The sequence below is a fragment of the Anomaloglossus baeobatrachus genome, chromosome 5 (genome assembly GCF_048569485.1).
Source record: "Anomaloglossus baeobatrachus isolate aAnoBae1 chromosome 5, aAnoBae1.hap1, whole genome shotgun sequence".
Taxonomy (NCBI): Eukaryota; Metazoa; Chordata; class Amphibia; order Anura; family Aromobatidae; genus Anomaloglossus; species Anomaloglossus baeobatrachus.
The window spans coordinates 20,384,721-20,398,272 of NC_134357.1; the positions used below are offsets into that span (position 1 = coordinate 20,384,721).

General features: G+C 66.2%; 1 protein-coding gene across 1 annotated transcript in view; it reads left to right on the plus strand.

Annotated features, from left to right (window-relative positions):
* LOC142312573 (uncharacterized) overlaps positions 1 to 13,552 on the plus strand; it is a 152,141-nt gene that overhangs the window by 76,522 nt on the left and 62,067 nt on the right. The gene's annotated exons all lie outside the window — the stretch shown is intronic.

A 13,552-nucleotide genomic window follows, 5' to 3' on the forward strand; every position in this document is an offset into this window, starting at 1 on the left:
TCTCTTCCCCCTCCCCCCAGGCAGAGCATCGCACCCTCTCTCTTCCCCCTCCCCCCCAGGCAGAGCATCGCACCCTCTCTCCCCCCTTCCCCCAGGCAGAGCATCGCACCCTCTCTCTCCCCCCCTTCCCCCAGGCAGAGCACCACCTCTCTTTCCCCCCCCCCCTTCCCCCAGGCAGAGCATGGCACCCTCTCTCTCTCCCCCCTTGCCCCAGGCAGAGCATGGCACCCTCTCTCCCCCCCCCCCTTCCCCCAGGCAGAGCATCGCACCCTCTCTCCCCCCCCCTTCCTCCAGGCAGAGCATGGCACCCTCTCTCCCCCCCCCCTTCCCCCAGGCAGAGCATGGCACCCTCTCTCCCCCCCCCCTTCCCCCAGGCAGAGCATCGCACCCTCTCTCCCCCCCCCCTTCCCCCAGGCAGAGCATCGCACCCTCTCTCCCCCCCCCCCTTCCCCCAGGCAGAGCATGGCACCCTCTCTCTCTCCCCCCCCCTTGCCCCAGGCAGAGCAACGCACCCTCTCTCTCTCTCCCCCCCTTGCCAGAGCATCGCACCCTCTCTCCCGCCCCCTTCCCCCAGGCAGATCATCACACCCTCTCACTCCCCCCCTTCCCCCAGGCAGAGCATCGCACCCTCTTCCCCCCCCTTCCCCCATGAAGAGCATCGCACCCTCTCTCTCTCCCCCCCTTTGCCCCAGGCAGAGCATCGCACCCTCTCACTCATCCCCTTGCCCCAGGCAGAGCATCGCACCCTCTCTCCCCCCCTTCCCCCAGGCAGAGCATCGCACCCTCTCTTCCCCCCTTCCCCCAGGCAGAGCATCGCAACCTCTCTCTCCCCCTCCTTCCCCCAGGCAGAGCATCGCAACCTCTCTCTCCCCCCCCTTCCCCCAGGCAGAGCATCGCAACCTCTCTCCCCCCCTTCCCCCAGGCAGAGCATCGCACCCTCTCTCTCTCCCCCCCCTTCCCCCAGGCAGAGCATCGCACCCTCTCTCTCCCCCCCCTTCCCCCAGGCAGAGCATCGCACCCTCTCTCGCCCCCCCTTCCCCCAGGCAGAGCATCGCACCCTCTCTCTCCCCCCCCCTTCCCCCAGGCAGAGCATCGCACCCTCTCTCTCTCCCCCTCCCCCAGGCAGAGCATCGCACCCTCTCTCTCCCCCCCTTCCCCAGGCAGAGCATCGCACCCTCTCTCTCCCCCCCTTCCCCCAGGCAGAGCATCGCATCCTCTCCCCCCCTTCCCCCAGGCAGAGCATCGCACCCTCTCTCTCCCCCCCCTTCCCCCAGGCAGAGCATCGAACCCTCTCCCCCTCCATTCCCCAGGCAGAGCATCGCATCCTCTCCGCCCCCCCTTCCCCCACGCAGAGCATCGCACCCTCTCTCTCCCTCCCTTCCCCCAGGCAGAGCATCGCACCCTCTCTCTGCCCCCCTTCCCCAGGCAGAGCATCGCACCCTCTCTCTCCCCCCCTTCCCCCAGGCAGAGGATTGCACCCTCTCCCCCCCCTTTCCCCAGGCAGAGCATCGCACCCTCTCTCTCTCTCCCCCCCTTTGCCCCAGGCAGAGCATCGCACCCTCTCTCTCTCCCCCTTGCCCCAGGCAGAGCATCGCACCCTCTCTCTCTCCCCCTTCCCCCAGGCAGAGCATCGCACCCTCTCTCTTTCCCCCCCTTCCCCCAGGCAGAGCATCGCACCCTCTCTCTCTCCCCGCCTTCCCCCAGGCAGAGCATCGCACCCTCTCTCTCTCCCCGCCTTCCCCAGGCAGAGCATTGCATCCCCTCTCTCTCTCCCCCCCCTTGCCCCAGGCAGAGCATCACATCCTCTCTCTCTCTCTCTCCCCCCCTTGCCCCAGGCAGAGCATCGCACCTCTCTCTCTCCCCCCTTGCCCCAGGCATAGCATCGCACCCTCTCTCTCTCTCCCCCCCTTGCCCCAGGCATAGCATCGCACCCTCTCTCTCTCCCCCCCCTTGCCCCAGGCAGAGCATCGCACCCTCTCTCTCTCTCCCCCCCCCTTGCCCCAGGCAGAGCATCGCACCCTCTCTCCCCCCCCCCTTGCCCCAGGCAGAGCATCGCACCCTCTCTCTCTCTCCCCCCCCTTGCCCCAGGCAGAGCATCGCACCCTCTCTCTCTCCCGCCCCCCCTTGCCCCAGGCAGAGCATCGCACCCTCTCTCTCTCCCGCCCCCCCTTGCCCCAGGCAGAGCATCGCACCCTCTCTCTCTCTCCCCCCCCTTGCCCCAGGCAGAGCATCGCACCCTCTCTCTCTCTCCCCCCCCTTGCCCCAGGCAGAGCATCGCACCCTCTCTCTCTCCCCCCCCTTGCCCCAGGCAGAGCATCGCACCCTCTCTCTCTCCCCCCCCTTGCCCCAGGCAGAGCATCGCACCCTCTCTCTCTCTCCCCCCCTTTGCCCCGGGCAGAACATCGCACCCTATCTCCCCCCCCTTCCCCCAGGCAGAGCATCGCCCCCTCTCTCTCCCCCCCTTCCCCCAGGCAGAGCATCGTCCCCTCTCTCTCCCCCCCTTCCCCCAGGCAGAGCATCGCCCCCTCTCTCTCTCCCCCCTTCCCCCAGGCAGAGCATCGCACCCTCTTTCCCCCAGGCAGAGCATCGCACCCTCTCTCTCCCCCCCCTTCCCCCAGGCAGAGCATCGCACCCTCTCTCTCTCCCCCCCTTCCCCAGGCAGAGCATTGCACCCTCTCTCTCCCCCCTTGCCCCAGGCAGAGCATCGCACCCTCTCTCTCTCTCCCCCCTTGCCCCAGGCAGAGCATCGCACCCTATCTCCCCCCTTCCCCCAGGCAGAGCATCGCCCCCTCTCTCTCCCCCCCTTTCCCCAGGCAGAGCATCGCCCCCTCTCTCTCCCCCCCTTTCCCCAGGCAGAGCATCGCCCCCTCTCTCTCCCCCCCTTCCCCCAGGCAGAGCATCGCCCCCTCTCTCTCTCCCCCCTTCCCCCAGGCAGAGCATCGCACCCTCTCTCTCCCCCCCCTTCCCCCAGGCAGAGCATCGCACCCTCTCTCTCTCCCCCCCTTCCCCCAGGCAGAGCATTGCACCCTCTCTCTCCCCCCTTGCCCCAGGCAGAGCATCGCACCCTCTCTCTCTCTCTCTCCCCCCTTGCCCCAGGCAGAGCATCGCACTCTCTCTCTCTCTCTCCCCCCCTTGCCCCAGGCAGAGCATCGCACTCTCTCTCTCTCTCTCTCCCCCCCTTGCCCCTGGCAGAGAATCGCACCCTCTCTCTCCCCCCCTTGCCCCAGGCAGAGCATCGCACCCTCTCTCTCTCTCTCCCCCCCCCTTGCCCCAGGCAGAGCATCGCACCCTCTCTCTCTCTCCCCCCCCTTGCCCCAGGCAGAGCATCGCACCCTCTCTCTCTCTCTCCCCCCCTTGCCCCAGGCAGAGCATCGCACCCTCTCTCTCTCTCTCCCCCCCTTGCCCCAGGCAGAGCATCGCACCCTCTCTCTCTCTCTCCCCCCCTTGCCCCAGGCAGAGCATCGCACCCTCTCTCTCTCTCTCCCCCCCTTGCCCCAGGCAGAGCGTCGCACCCTCTCTCTCTCTCTCCCCCCCTTGCCCCAGGCAGAGCGTCGCACCCTCTCTCTCTCTCCCCCCCCCCTTGCCCCAGGCAGAGCATCGCACCCTCTCTCTCTCTCTCCCCCCCTTGCCCCAGGCAGAGCGTCGCACCCTCTCTCTCTCTCCCCCCCTTGCCCCAGGCAGAGCATCGCACCCTACCTCCCCCCCTTCCCCCAGGCAGAGCATCACACCCTCTCTCTCCCCCCCTTGCCCCAGGCAGAGCATCGTACCCTCTTTCCCCCCCCTTCCCCCAGGCAAAGCATCGCAACCTCCCCCCCCCTCCCCCAGGCAGAGCATCGCACCCTCCCTCCCCCCAGGCAGAGCATCGCAACCTCTCTCCCCCCCCCTTTCCCCCAGGCAGAGCATCGCCCCCTCTCTCTCTCCCCCCCTTCCCCCAGGCAGAGCATCGCACCCTCTCTCTCTCCCCCCCCCCCTTCCCCCAGGCAGAGCATCGCACCCTCTCTCTCCCCCCCTTCCCCAGGAAGAGCATCGCACCCTCTCTCTCTCTCTCTCCCCCCCCTTTGCCCCAGGCAGAGCATCGCACCCTCTCTCTCATCCCCTTGCCCCAGGCAGAGCATCGCACCCTCTCTCCCCCCCCCTTCCCCCAGGCAGAGCATCGCACCCTCTCTCTCCCCCCCCCCTTCCCCCAGGCAGAGCATCGCACCCTCTCTCTCTCCCCCCCTTCCCCCAGGCAGAGCATCGCACCCTCTCTCTCTCCCCCCTTCCCCCAGGCAGAGCATCGCACCCTCTCTCTCTCTCCCCCCCCCTTTCCCAGGCAGAGCATCGCACCCTCTCTCTCATCCCTTGCCCCAGGCAGAGCATCGCACCCTCTCTCCCCCCCCTTCCCCCAGGCAGAGCATCGCACCCTCTCTCTCCCCCCCCTTCCCCCAGGCAGAGCATCGCACCCTCTCTCTCTCCCCCCCTTCCCCCAGGCAGAGCATCGCACCCTCTCTCTCTCCCCCCCTTCCCCCAGGCAGAGCATCGCACCCTCTCTCTCTCTCCCCCCCTTGCCCCAGGCAGAGCGTCGCACCCTCTCTCTCTCTCTCCCCCCCTTGCCCCAGGCAGAGCATTGCACCCTCTCTCTCTCTCTCCCCCCCTTGCCCTAGGCAGAGCGTCGCACCCTCTCTCTCTCTCTCTCCCCCCCTTGCCCCAGGCAGAGCGTCGCTCCCACTCTCTACCCCCCTTGCCCCAGTCAGAGCATCGCACCCGCTCTCTTCCCCCTCCCCCCAGGCAGAGCATCGCACCCTCTCTCTTCCCCCTCCCCCCAGGCAGAGCATCGCACCCTCTCTCTTCCCCCTCCCCCCCAGGCAGAGCATCGCACCCTCTCTCCCCCCCTTCCCCAGGCAGAGCATCGCACCCTCTCTCTCCCCCCCTTCCCCCAGGCAGAGCATCGCACCCTCTCTTCCCCCCCCCCTTCCCCCAGGCAGAGCATGGCACCCTCTCTCTCTCCCCCCCTTGCCCCAGGCAGAGCATGGCACCCTCTCTCCCCCCCCCCCTTCCCCCAGGCAGAGCATCGCACCCTCTCTCCCCCCCCCCTTCCTCCAGGCAGAGCATGGCACCCTCTCTCCCCCCCCCCTTCCCCCAGGCAGAGCATGGCACCCTCTCTCCCCCCCCCCTTCCCCCAGGCAGAGCATCGCACCCTCTCTCTCCCCCCCCTTCCCCAGGCAGAGCATCGCACCCTCTCTCCCCCCCCCCTTCCCCCAGGCAGAGCATGGCACCCTCTATCTCTCCCTCCCCCTGCCCCAGGCAGAGCAACGCACCCTCTCTCTCTCTCCCCCCCTTGCCCAGAGCATCGCACCCTCTCTCCCGCCCCCTTCCCCCAGGCAGAGCATCACACCCTCTCACTCCCCCCCTTCCCCCAGGCAGAGCATCGCACCCTCTTCCCCCCCCCTTCCCCATGAAGAGCATCGCACCCTCTCTCTCTCCCCCCCTTTGCCCCAGGCAGAGCATCGCACCCTCTCACTCATCCCCTTGCCCCAGGCAGAGCATCGCACCCTCTCTCCCCCCCTTCCCCCAGGCAGAGCATCGCACCCTCTCTTCCCCCCTTCCCCAGGCAGAGCATCGCAACCTCTCTCTCCCCCTCCTTCCCCCAGGCAGAGCATCGCAACCTCTCTCTCCCCCCCCTTCCCCCAGGCAGAGCATCGCAACCTCTCTCCCCCCCCCTTCCCCCAGGCAGAGCATCGCACCCTCTCTCTCTCCCCCCCCTTCCCCCAGGCAGAGCATCGCACCCTCTCTCTCCCCCCCCTTCCCCCAGGCAGAGCATCGCACCCTCTCTCGCCCCCCCCTTCCCCCAGGCAGAGCATCGCACCCTCTCTCTCCCCCCCCCTTCCCCCAGGCAGAGCATCGCACCCTCTCTCTCTCCCCCTCCCCCCAGGCAGAGCATCGCACCCTCTCTCTCCCCCCCTCCCCCCAGGCAGAGCATCGCACCCTCTCTCTCCCCCCCTTCCCCAGGCAGAGCATCGCATCCTCTCCCCCCCTTCCCCCAGGCAGAGCATCGAACCCTCTCCCCCTCCATTCCCCAGGCAGAGCATCGCATCCTCTCCGCCCCCCCTTCCCCCACGCAGAGCATCGCACCCTCTCTCTCCCTCCCTTCCCCCAGGCAGAGCATCGCACCCTCTCTCTCTGCCCCCCTTCCCCCAGGCAGAGCATCGCACCCTCTCTCTCCCCCCCTTCCCCCAGGCAGAGGATTGCACCCTCTCCCCCCCCCTTTCCCCAGGCAGAGCATCGCACCCTCTCTCTCCCCCACTTCCCCCAACGTATAAGTGAAAACTGTGGAAAAAGAAAGCGCAATAGGGTCTTACCCCAATATATATAGGGTGAAGCAAAGAATAATCCTACTCACCAATTCGGGTTGTGACAGTCACAACACCTATAGCAGCATGTAACACCAAGTCCCGGCAGCGGTCCCCAAGAGGCAGATAACAGAGAGTAGTAGAGAATGGGTTTCACAGCCGCGCCAAAAGACTACTGGATTCTTCTCAGATTAATGTTTCTTTTATTTCATAACAGGTCAAGTCTACGCGTTTCAGGAGGACACAGCTCCCTTCTTCAGGACAAACCAGCAAAGAATCATCAAATCTGCTGTATAGAGAGCCTATACACCATTATATACCTCATGGAATGAGGTCAGAGCACACCCACCAAAAGAGAAAAAAAAAAAAAAAAAAAAAAAAAAAAAAAAAAAAAAAAAAAGGAGGCGGGAAGGACATGCTTGCAAGTCACAGTGACGTAGTATGGAATAAAAAAGTCATAATGCAATACAATTGTAAAGGCTCTCTATTAATTCCAACAACTTAAAAATCAATGAATTAAAAATACCGAATAAAATTATGTTTATATTAAAATGTTTCTGAGTGATTTATTTAATTGTGTATAAAATGTGTATGTATGTATAATGAAGAACACTCTCATGAAGTGCTCTGACCTCATTCCATGAGGTATATAATGGTGTATAGGCTCTCTATACAGCAGATTTGATGATTCTTTGCTGGTTTGTCCTGAAGAAGGGAGCTGTGTCCTCCTGAAACGCGTAGACTTGACCTGTTATGAAATAAAAGAAACATTAATCTGAGAAGAATCCAGTAGTCTTTTGGCGCGGCTGTGAAACCCATTCTCTACTACTCTCTGTTATCCCCCACTTCCCCCAGGCAGAGGATTGCACCCTCTCCCCCCCCTTCCCCAGGCAGAGCATCGCACCCTCTCTCTCTCTCCCCCCCTTTGCCCCAGGCAGAGCATCGCACCCTCTCTCTCATCCCCTTGCCCCAGGCAGAGCATCGCACCCTCTCTCTCTCCCCCTTCCCCCAGGCAGAGCATCGCACCCTCTCTCTCTCCCCCCCTTCCCCCAGGCAGAGCATCGCACCCTCTCTCTTTCCCCCCCTTCCCCCAGGCAGAGCATCGCACCCTCTCTCTCTCCCGCCTTCCCCCAGGCAGAGCATCGCATCCCCTCTCTCTCTCCCCCCCTTGCCCCAGGCAGAGCATCACATCCTCTCTCTCTCCCCCCCTTGCCCCAGGCAGAGCATCGCACCCTCTCTCTCTCCCCCCTTGCCCCAGGCATAGCATCGCACCCTCTCTCTCTCTCTCTCCCCCCCTTGCCCCAGGCATAGCATCGCACCCTCTCTCTCTCTCCCCCCCTTGCCCCAGGCAGAGCATCGCACCCTCTCTCTCTCTCCCCCCCCTTGCCCCAGGCAGAGCATCGCACCCTCTCTCTCCCCCCCCCCTTGCCCCAGGCAGAGCATCGCACCCTCTCTCTCTCTCCCCCCCCTTGCCCCAGGCAGAGCATCGCACCCTCTCTCTCTCCCGCCCCCCCTTGCCCCAGGCAGAGCATCGCACCCTCTCTCTCTCTCCCCCCCCTTGCCCCAGGCAGAGCATCGCACCCTCTCTCTCTCTCCCCCCCCTTGCCCCAGGCAGAGCATCGCACCCTCTCTCTCTCCCCCCCCTTGCCCCAGGCAGAGCATCGCACCCTCTCTCTCTCTCCCCCCCTTTGCCCCAGGCAGAGCATCGCACCCTATCTCCCCCCCCTTCCCCCAGGCAGAGCATCGCCCCCTCTCTCTCCCCCCCTTCCCCCAGGCAGAGCATCGCCCCCTCTCTCTCTCCCCCCTTCCCCCAGGCAGAGCATCGCACCCTCTCTCTCCCCCCCCTTCCCCCAGGCAGAGCATCGCACCCTCTCTCTCTCCCCCCCTTCCCCCAGGCAGAGCATTGCACCCTCTCTCTCCCCCCTTGCCCCAGGCAGAGCATCGCACCCTCTCTCTCTCTCTCTCCCCCCTTGCCCCAGGCAGAGCATCGCACTCTCTCTCTCTCTCTCCCCCCCCTTGCCCCAGGCAGAGCATCGCACTCTCTCTCTCTCTCTCTCCCCCCCTTGCCCCTGGCAGAGAATCGCACCCTCTCTCTCTCCCCCCCTTGCCCCAGGCAGAGCATCGCACCCTCTCTCTCTCCCCCCCCTTGCCCCAGGCAGAGCATCGCACCCTCTCTCTCTCTCCCCCCCCTTGCCCCAGGCAGAGCATCGCACCCTCTCTCTCTCCCCCCCTTGCCCCAGGCAGAGCATCGCACCCTCTCTCTCTCTCTCCCCCCCTTGCCCCAGGCAGAGCATCGCACCCTCTCTCTCTCTCTCCCCCCCTTGCCCCAGGCAGAGCATCGCACCCTCTCTCTCTCTCTCCCCCCCTTGCCCCAGGCAGAGCGTCGCACCCTCTCTCTCTCTCCCCCCCCCTTGCCCCAGGCAGAGCATCGCACCCTCTCTCTCTCTCTCCCCCCCTTGCCCCAGGCAGAGCGTCGCACCCTCTCTCTCTCTCCCCCCCTTGCCCCAGGCAGAGCATCGCACCCTACCTCCCCCCCTTCCCCCAGGCAGAGCATCACACCCTCTCTCTCCCCCCCTTGCCCCAGGCAGAGCATCGTACCCTCTTTCCCCCCCCTTCCCCCAGGCAAAGCATCGCAACCTCCCCCCCCCTCCCCCAGGCAGAGCATCGCACCCTCCCTCCCCCCAGGCAGAGCATCGCAACCTCTCTCCCCCCCCCCTTTCCCCCAGGCAGAGCATCGCCCCCTCTCTCTCTCCCCCCCTTCCCCCAGGCAGAGCATCGCACCCTCTCTCTCTCCCCACCCCCCTTCCCCCAGGCAGAGCATCGCACCCTCTCTCTCCCCCCCCTTCCCCAGGAAGAGCATCGCACCCTCTCTCTCTCTCTCTCCCCCCCTTTGCCCCAGGCAGAGCATCGCACCCTCTCTCTCATCCCCTTGCCCCAGGCAGAGCATCGCACCCTCTCTCCCCCCCCCTTCCCCCAGGCAGAGCATCGCACCCTCTCTCTCCCCCCCCCTTCCCCCAGGCAGAGCATCGCACCCTCTCTCTCTCCCCCCCTTCCCCCAGGCAGAGCATCGCACCCTCTCTCTCTCCCCCCTTCCCCCAGGCAGAGCATCGCACCCTCTCTCTCTCTCCCCCCCCTTTCCCAGGCAGAGCATCGCACCCTCTCTCTCATCCCCTTGCCCCAGGCAGAGCATCGCACCCTCTCTCCCCCCCCTTCCCCCAGGCAGAGCATCGCACCCTCTCTCTCCCCCCCCTTCCCCCAGGCAGAGCATCGCACCCTCTCTCTCTCCCCCCCCCCTTCCCCCAGGCAGAGCATCGCACCCTCTCTCTCTCCCCCCCTTCCCCAGGCAGAGCATCGCACCCTCTCTCTCTCCCCCCCTTCCCCCAGGCAGAGCATCGCACCCTCTCTCTCTCTCCCCCCCTTGCCCCAGGCAGAGCGTCGCACCCTCTCTCTCTCTCTCCCCCCCTTGCCCCAGGCAGAGCATTGCACCCTCTCTCTCTCTCTCCCCCCCTTGCCCTAGGCAGAGCGTCGCACCCTCTCTCTCTCCCCCCCTTGCCCCAGGCAGAGCGTCACTCCCACTCTCTACCCCCCTTGCCCCAGGCAGAGCATCGCAGCCTATCTCCCCCCCCTTCCCCCAGGCAGAGCATCACACCCTCTCTCTCCCCCCCTTACCCCAGGCAGAGCATCGCACCCTCTTCCCACCCCCCTTCCCCCAGGCAGAGCATCGCACCCTCCCCCCCCCCCTTCCCCCAGGCAGAGCATCGCACCCTCCCTCCCCCCAGGCAGAGCATCGCAACCTCTCTCTCCCCCCCTTCCCCCAGGGCAGAGCATCGCCCCCACTCTCTCCCCCCCTTCCCCCAGGCAGAGCATCGCCCCCTCTCTCTCTCCCCCCCCCTTCCCCAGGCAGAGCATCGCACCCTCTCTCTCTCTCTCCCCCCCCCTTCCCCCAGGCAGAGCATCGCACCCTCTCTCTCTCCCCCCATTCCCCAGGCAGAGCATCGCACCCTCTCTCTCCCCCCCTTCCCCCAGGAAAAGCATCGCACCCTCTCTCTCTCTCCCCCCCCCCCTTCCGCCAGGCAGAGCATCGCACCCTCTCTCTCTCCCCCCATTCCCCCAGGCAGAGCATCGCACCCTCTCTCTCTCCCCCTTCCCCCAGGCAGAGCATCGCACCCTCTCTCTCCCCCTTCCCCCAGGCAGAGCATCGCACCCTCTCTCTCCCCCCTCCCCCCAGGCAGAGCATCGCACCCTCTCTCTCTCTCCCCCTCTTCCCCCAGGCAGAGCATCGCACCCTCTCTCTCTCCCCCCTTCCCCCAGGCAGAGCATCGCACCCTCTCTCTCCCCCCTCCCCCCAGGCAGAGCATCACACCCTCTCTCTCTTTTCCCCTTCCCCAGGCAGAGCATCGCACCCTCTCTCTCTCCCCCCCTTCCCCCAGGCAGAGCATCGCACCCTCTCTCTCTCCCCCCTTCCCCCAGGCAGAGCATCGCACCCTCTCTTTCTCTCCCCCCCCCTTGCCCCAGGCAGAGCATCGCACCCTCTCCCCCCCCCTTCCCCCAGGCAGAGCATCGCACCCTCTTTCCCCCCCCTTTCCCCCAGGCAGAGCATCGCACCCTCTCTCTCTCCCCCCCTCCCCCCAGGCAGAGCATCGCACCCTCTCTCTTCCCCCTCCCCCCCAGGAAGAGCATCGCACCCTCTCTCTTCCCCCTCCCCCCCAGGCAGAGCATCGCACCCTCTCTCCCCCCCTCCCCCCAGGCAGAGCATCGCACCCTCTCTCTTCCCCCTCCCCCCAGGCGCAGAGCATCGCTCCCTCTCTCTTCCCCCTCCCCCCCAGGCAGAGCATCGCACCCTCTCTCCCCCCCTTCCCCCAGGCAGAGCATCGCACCCTCTCTCTCCCCCCCTTCCCCCAGGCAGAGCATCGCACCCTCTCTTCCCCCCCCCCTTCCCCCAGGCAGAGCATGGCACCCTCTCTCTCTCCCCCCCTTGCCCCAGGCAGAGCATGGCACCCTCTCTCCCCCCCCCCCCCTTCCCCCAGGCAGAGCATCGCACCCTCTCTCCCCCCCCCCTTCCTCCAGGCAGAGCATGGCACCCTCTCTCCCCCCCCCCTTCCCCCAGGCAGAGCATGGCACCCTCTCTCCCCCCCCCCTTCCCCCAGGCAGAGCATCGCACCCTCTCTCCCCCCCCCCCTTCCCCCAGGCAGAGCATCGCACCCTCTCTCCCCCCCCCCCCTTCCCCCAGGCAGAGCATGGCACCCTCTCTCTCTCCCCCCCCCTTGCCCCAGGCAGAGCAACGCACCCTCTCTCTCTCCCCCCCTTGCCCAGGAGCATCGCACCCTCTCTCCCGCCCCCTTCCCCAGGCAGATCATCACACCCTCTCACTCCCCCCCTTCCCCCAGGCAGAGCATCGCACCCTCTTCCCCCCCCCTTCCCCCATGAAGAGCATCGCACCCTCTCTCTCTCCCCCCCTTTGCCCCAGGCAGAGCATCGCACCCTCTCACTCATCCCCTTGCCCCAGGCAGAGCATCGCACCCTCTCTCCCCCCCTTCCCCCAGGCAGAGCATCGCACCCTCTCTTCCCCCCTTCCCCCAGGCAGAGCATCGCAACCTCTCTCTCCCCCTCCTTCCCCCAGGCAGAGCATCACAACCTCTCTCTCCCCCCCCCTTCCCCCAGGCAGAGCATCGCAACCTCTCTCCCCCCCTTCCCCAGGCAGAGCATCGCACCCTCTCTCTCTCCCCCCCCTTCCCCCAGGCAGAGCATCGCACCCTCTCTCTCCCCCCCCCTTCCCCCAGGCAGAGCATCGCACCCTCTCTCGCCCCCCCCTTCCCCCAGGCAGAGCATCGCACCCTCTCTCTCCCCCCCCCTTCCCCCAGGCAGAGCATCGCACCCTCTCTCTCTCCCCCTCCCCCCAGGCAGAGCATCGCACCCTCTCTCCCCCCCTTCCCCCAGGCAGAGCATCGCACCCTCTCTCTCCCCCCCTTCCCCCAGGCAGAGCATCGCATCCTCTCCCCCCCCTTCCCCCAGGCAGAGCATCGCACCCTCTCTCTCCCCCCCCTTCCCCCAGGCAGAGCATCGAACCCTCTCCCCCTCCATTCCCCAGGCAGAGCATCGCATCCTCTCCGCCCCCCCTTCCCCCACGCAGAGCATCGCACCCTCTCTCTCCCTCCCTTCCCCCAGGCAGAGCATCGCACCCTCTCTCTGCCCCCTTCCCCCAGGCAGAGCATCGCACCCTCTCTCTCCCCCCCTTCCCCCAGGCAGAGGATTGCACCCTCTCCCCCCCCTTTCCCCAGGCAGAGCATCGCACCCTCTCTCTACCCCCTTCCCCCAGGCAGAGGATTGCACCCTCTCCCCCCCTTCCCCAGGCAGAGCATCGCACCCTCTCTCTCTCTCCCCCCTTTGCCCCAGGCAGAGCATCGCACCCTCTCTCTCATCCCCTTGCCCCAGGCAGAGCATCGCACCCTCTCTCTCTCCCCCTTCCCCCAGGCAGAGCATCGCACCCTCTCTCTCTCCCCCCCTTCCCCCAGGCAGAGCATCGCACCCTCTCTCTTTCCCCCCCTTCCCCCAGGCAGAGCATCGCACCCTCTCTCTCTCCCCGCCTTCCCCCAGGCAGAGCATTGCATCCCCTCTCTCTCTCCCCCCCCTTGCCCCAGGCAGAGCATCACATCCTCTCTCTCTCTCTCTCCCCCCCTTGCCCCAGGCAGAGCATCGCACCCTCTCTCTCTCCCCCCTTGCCCCAGGCATAGCATCGCACCCTCTCTCTCTCCCCCCTTGCCCAGGCATAGCATCGCACCCTCTCTCTCTCTCCCCCCCTTGCCCCAGGCATAGCATCGCACCCTCTCTCTCTCTCCCCCCCTTGCCCCAGGCAGAGCATCGCACCCTCTCTCTCTCTCCCCCCCCTTGCCCCAGGCAGAGCATCGCACCCTCTCCCCCCCCCCCCTTGCCCCAGGCAGAGCATCGCACCCTCTCTCTCTCTCCCCCCCCTTGCCCCAGGCAGAGCATCGCACCCTCTCTCTCTCCCGCCCCCCCTTGCCCCAGGCAGAGCATCGCACCCTCTCTCTCTCTCCCCCCCCTTGCCCCAGGCAGAGCATCGCACCCTCTCTCTCTCTCCCCCCCCTTGCCCCAGGCAGAGCATCGCACCCTCTCTCTCTCCCCCCCCTTGCCCCAGGCAGAGCATCGCACCCTCTCTCTCTCCCCCCCCTTGCCCCAGGCAGAGCATCGCACCCTCTCTCTCTCTC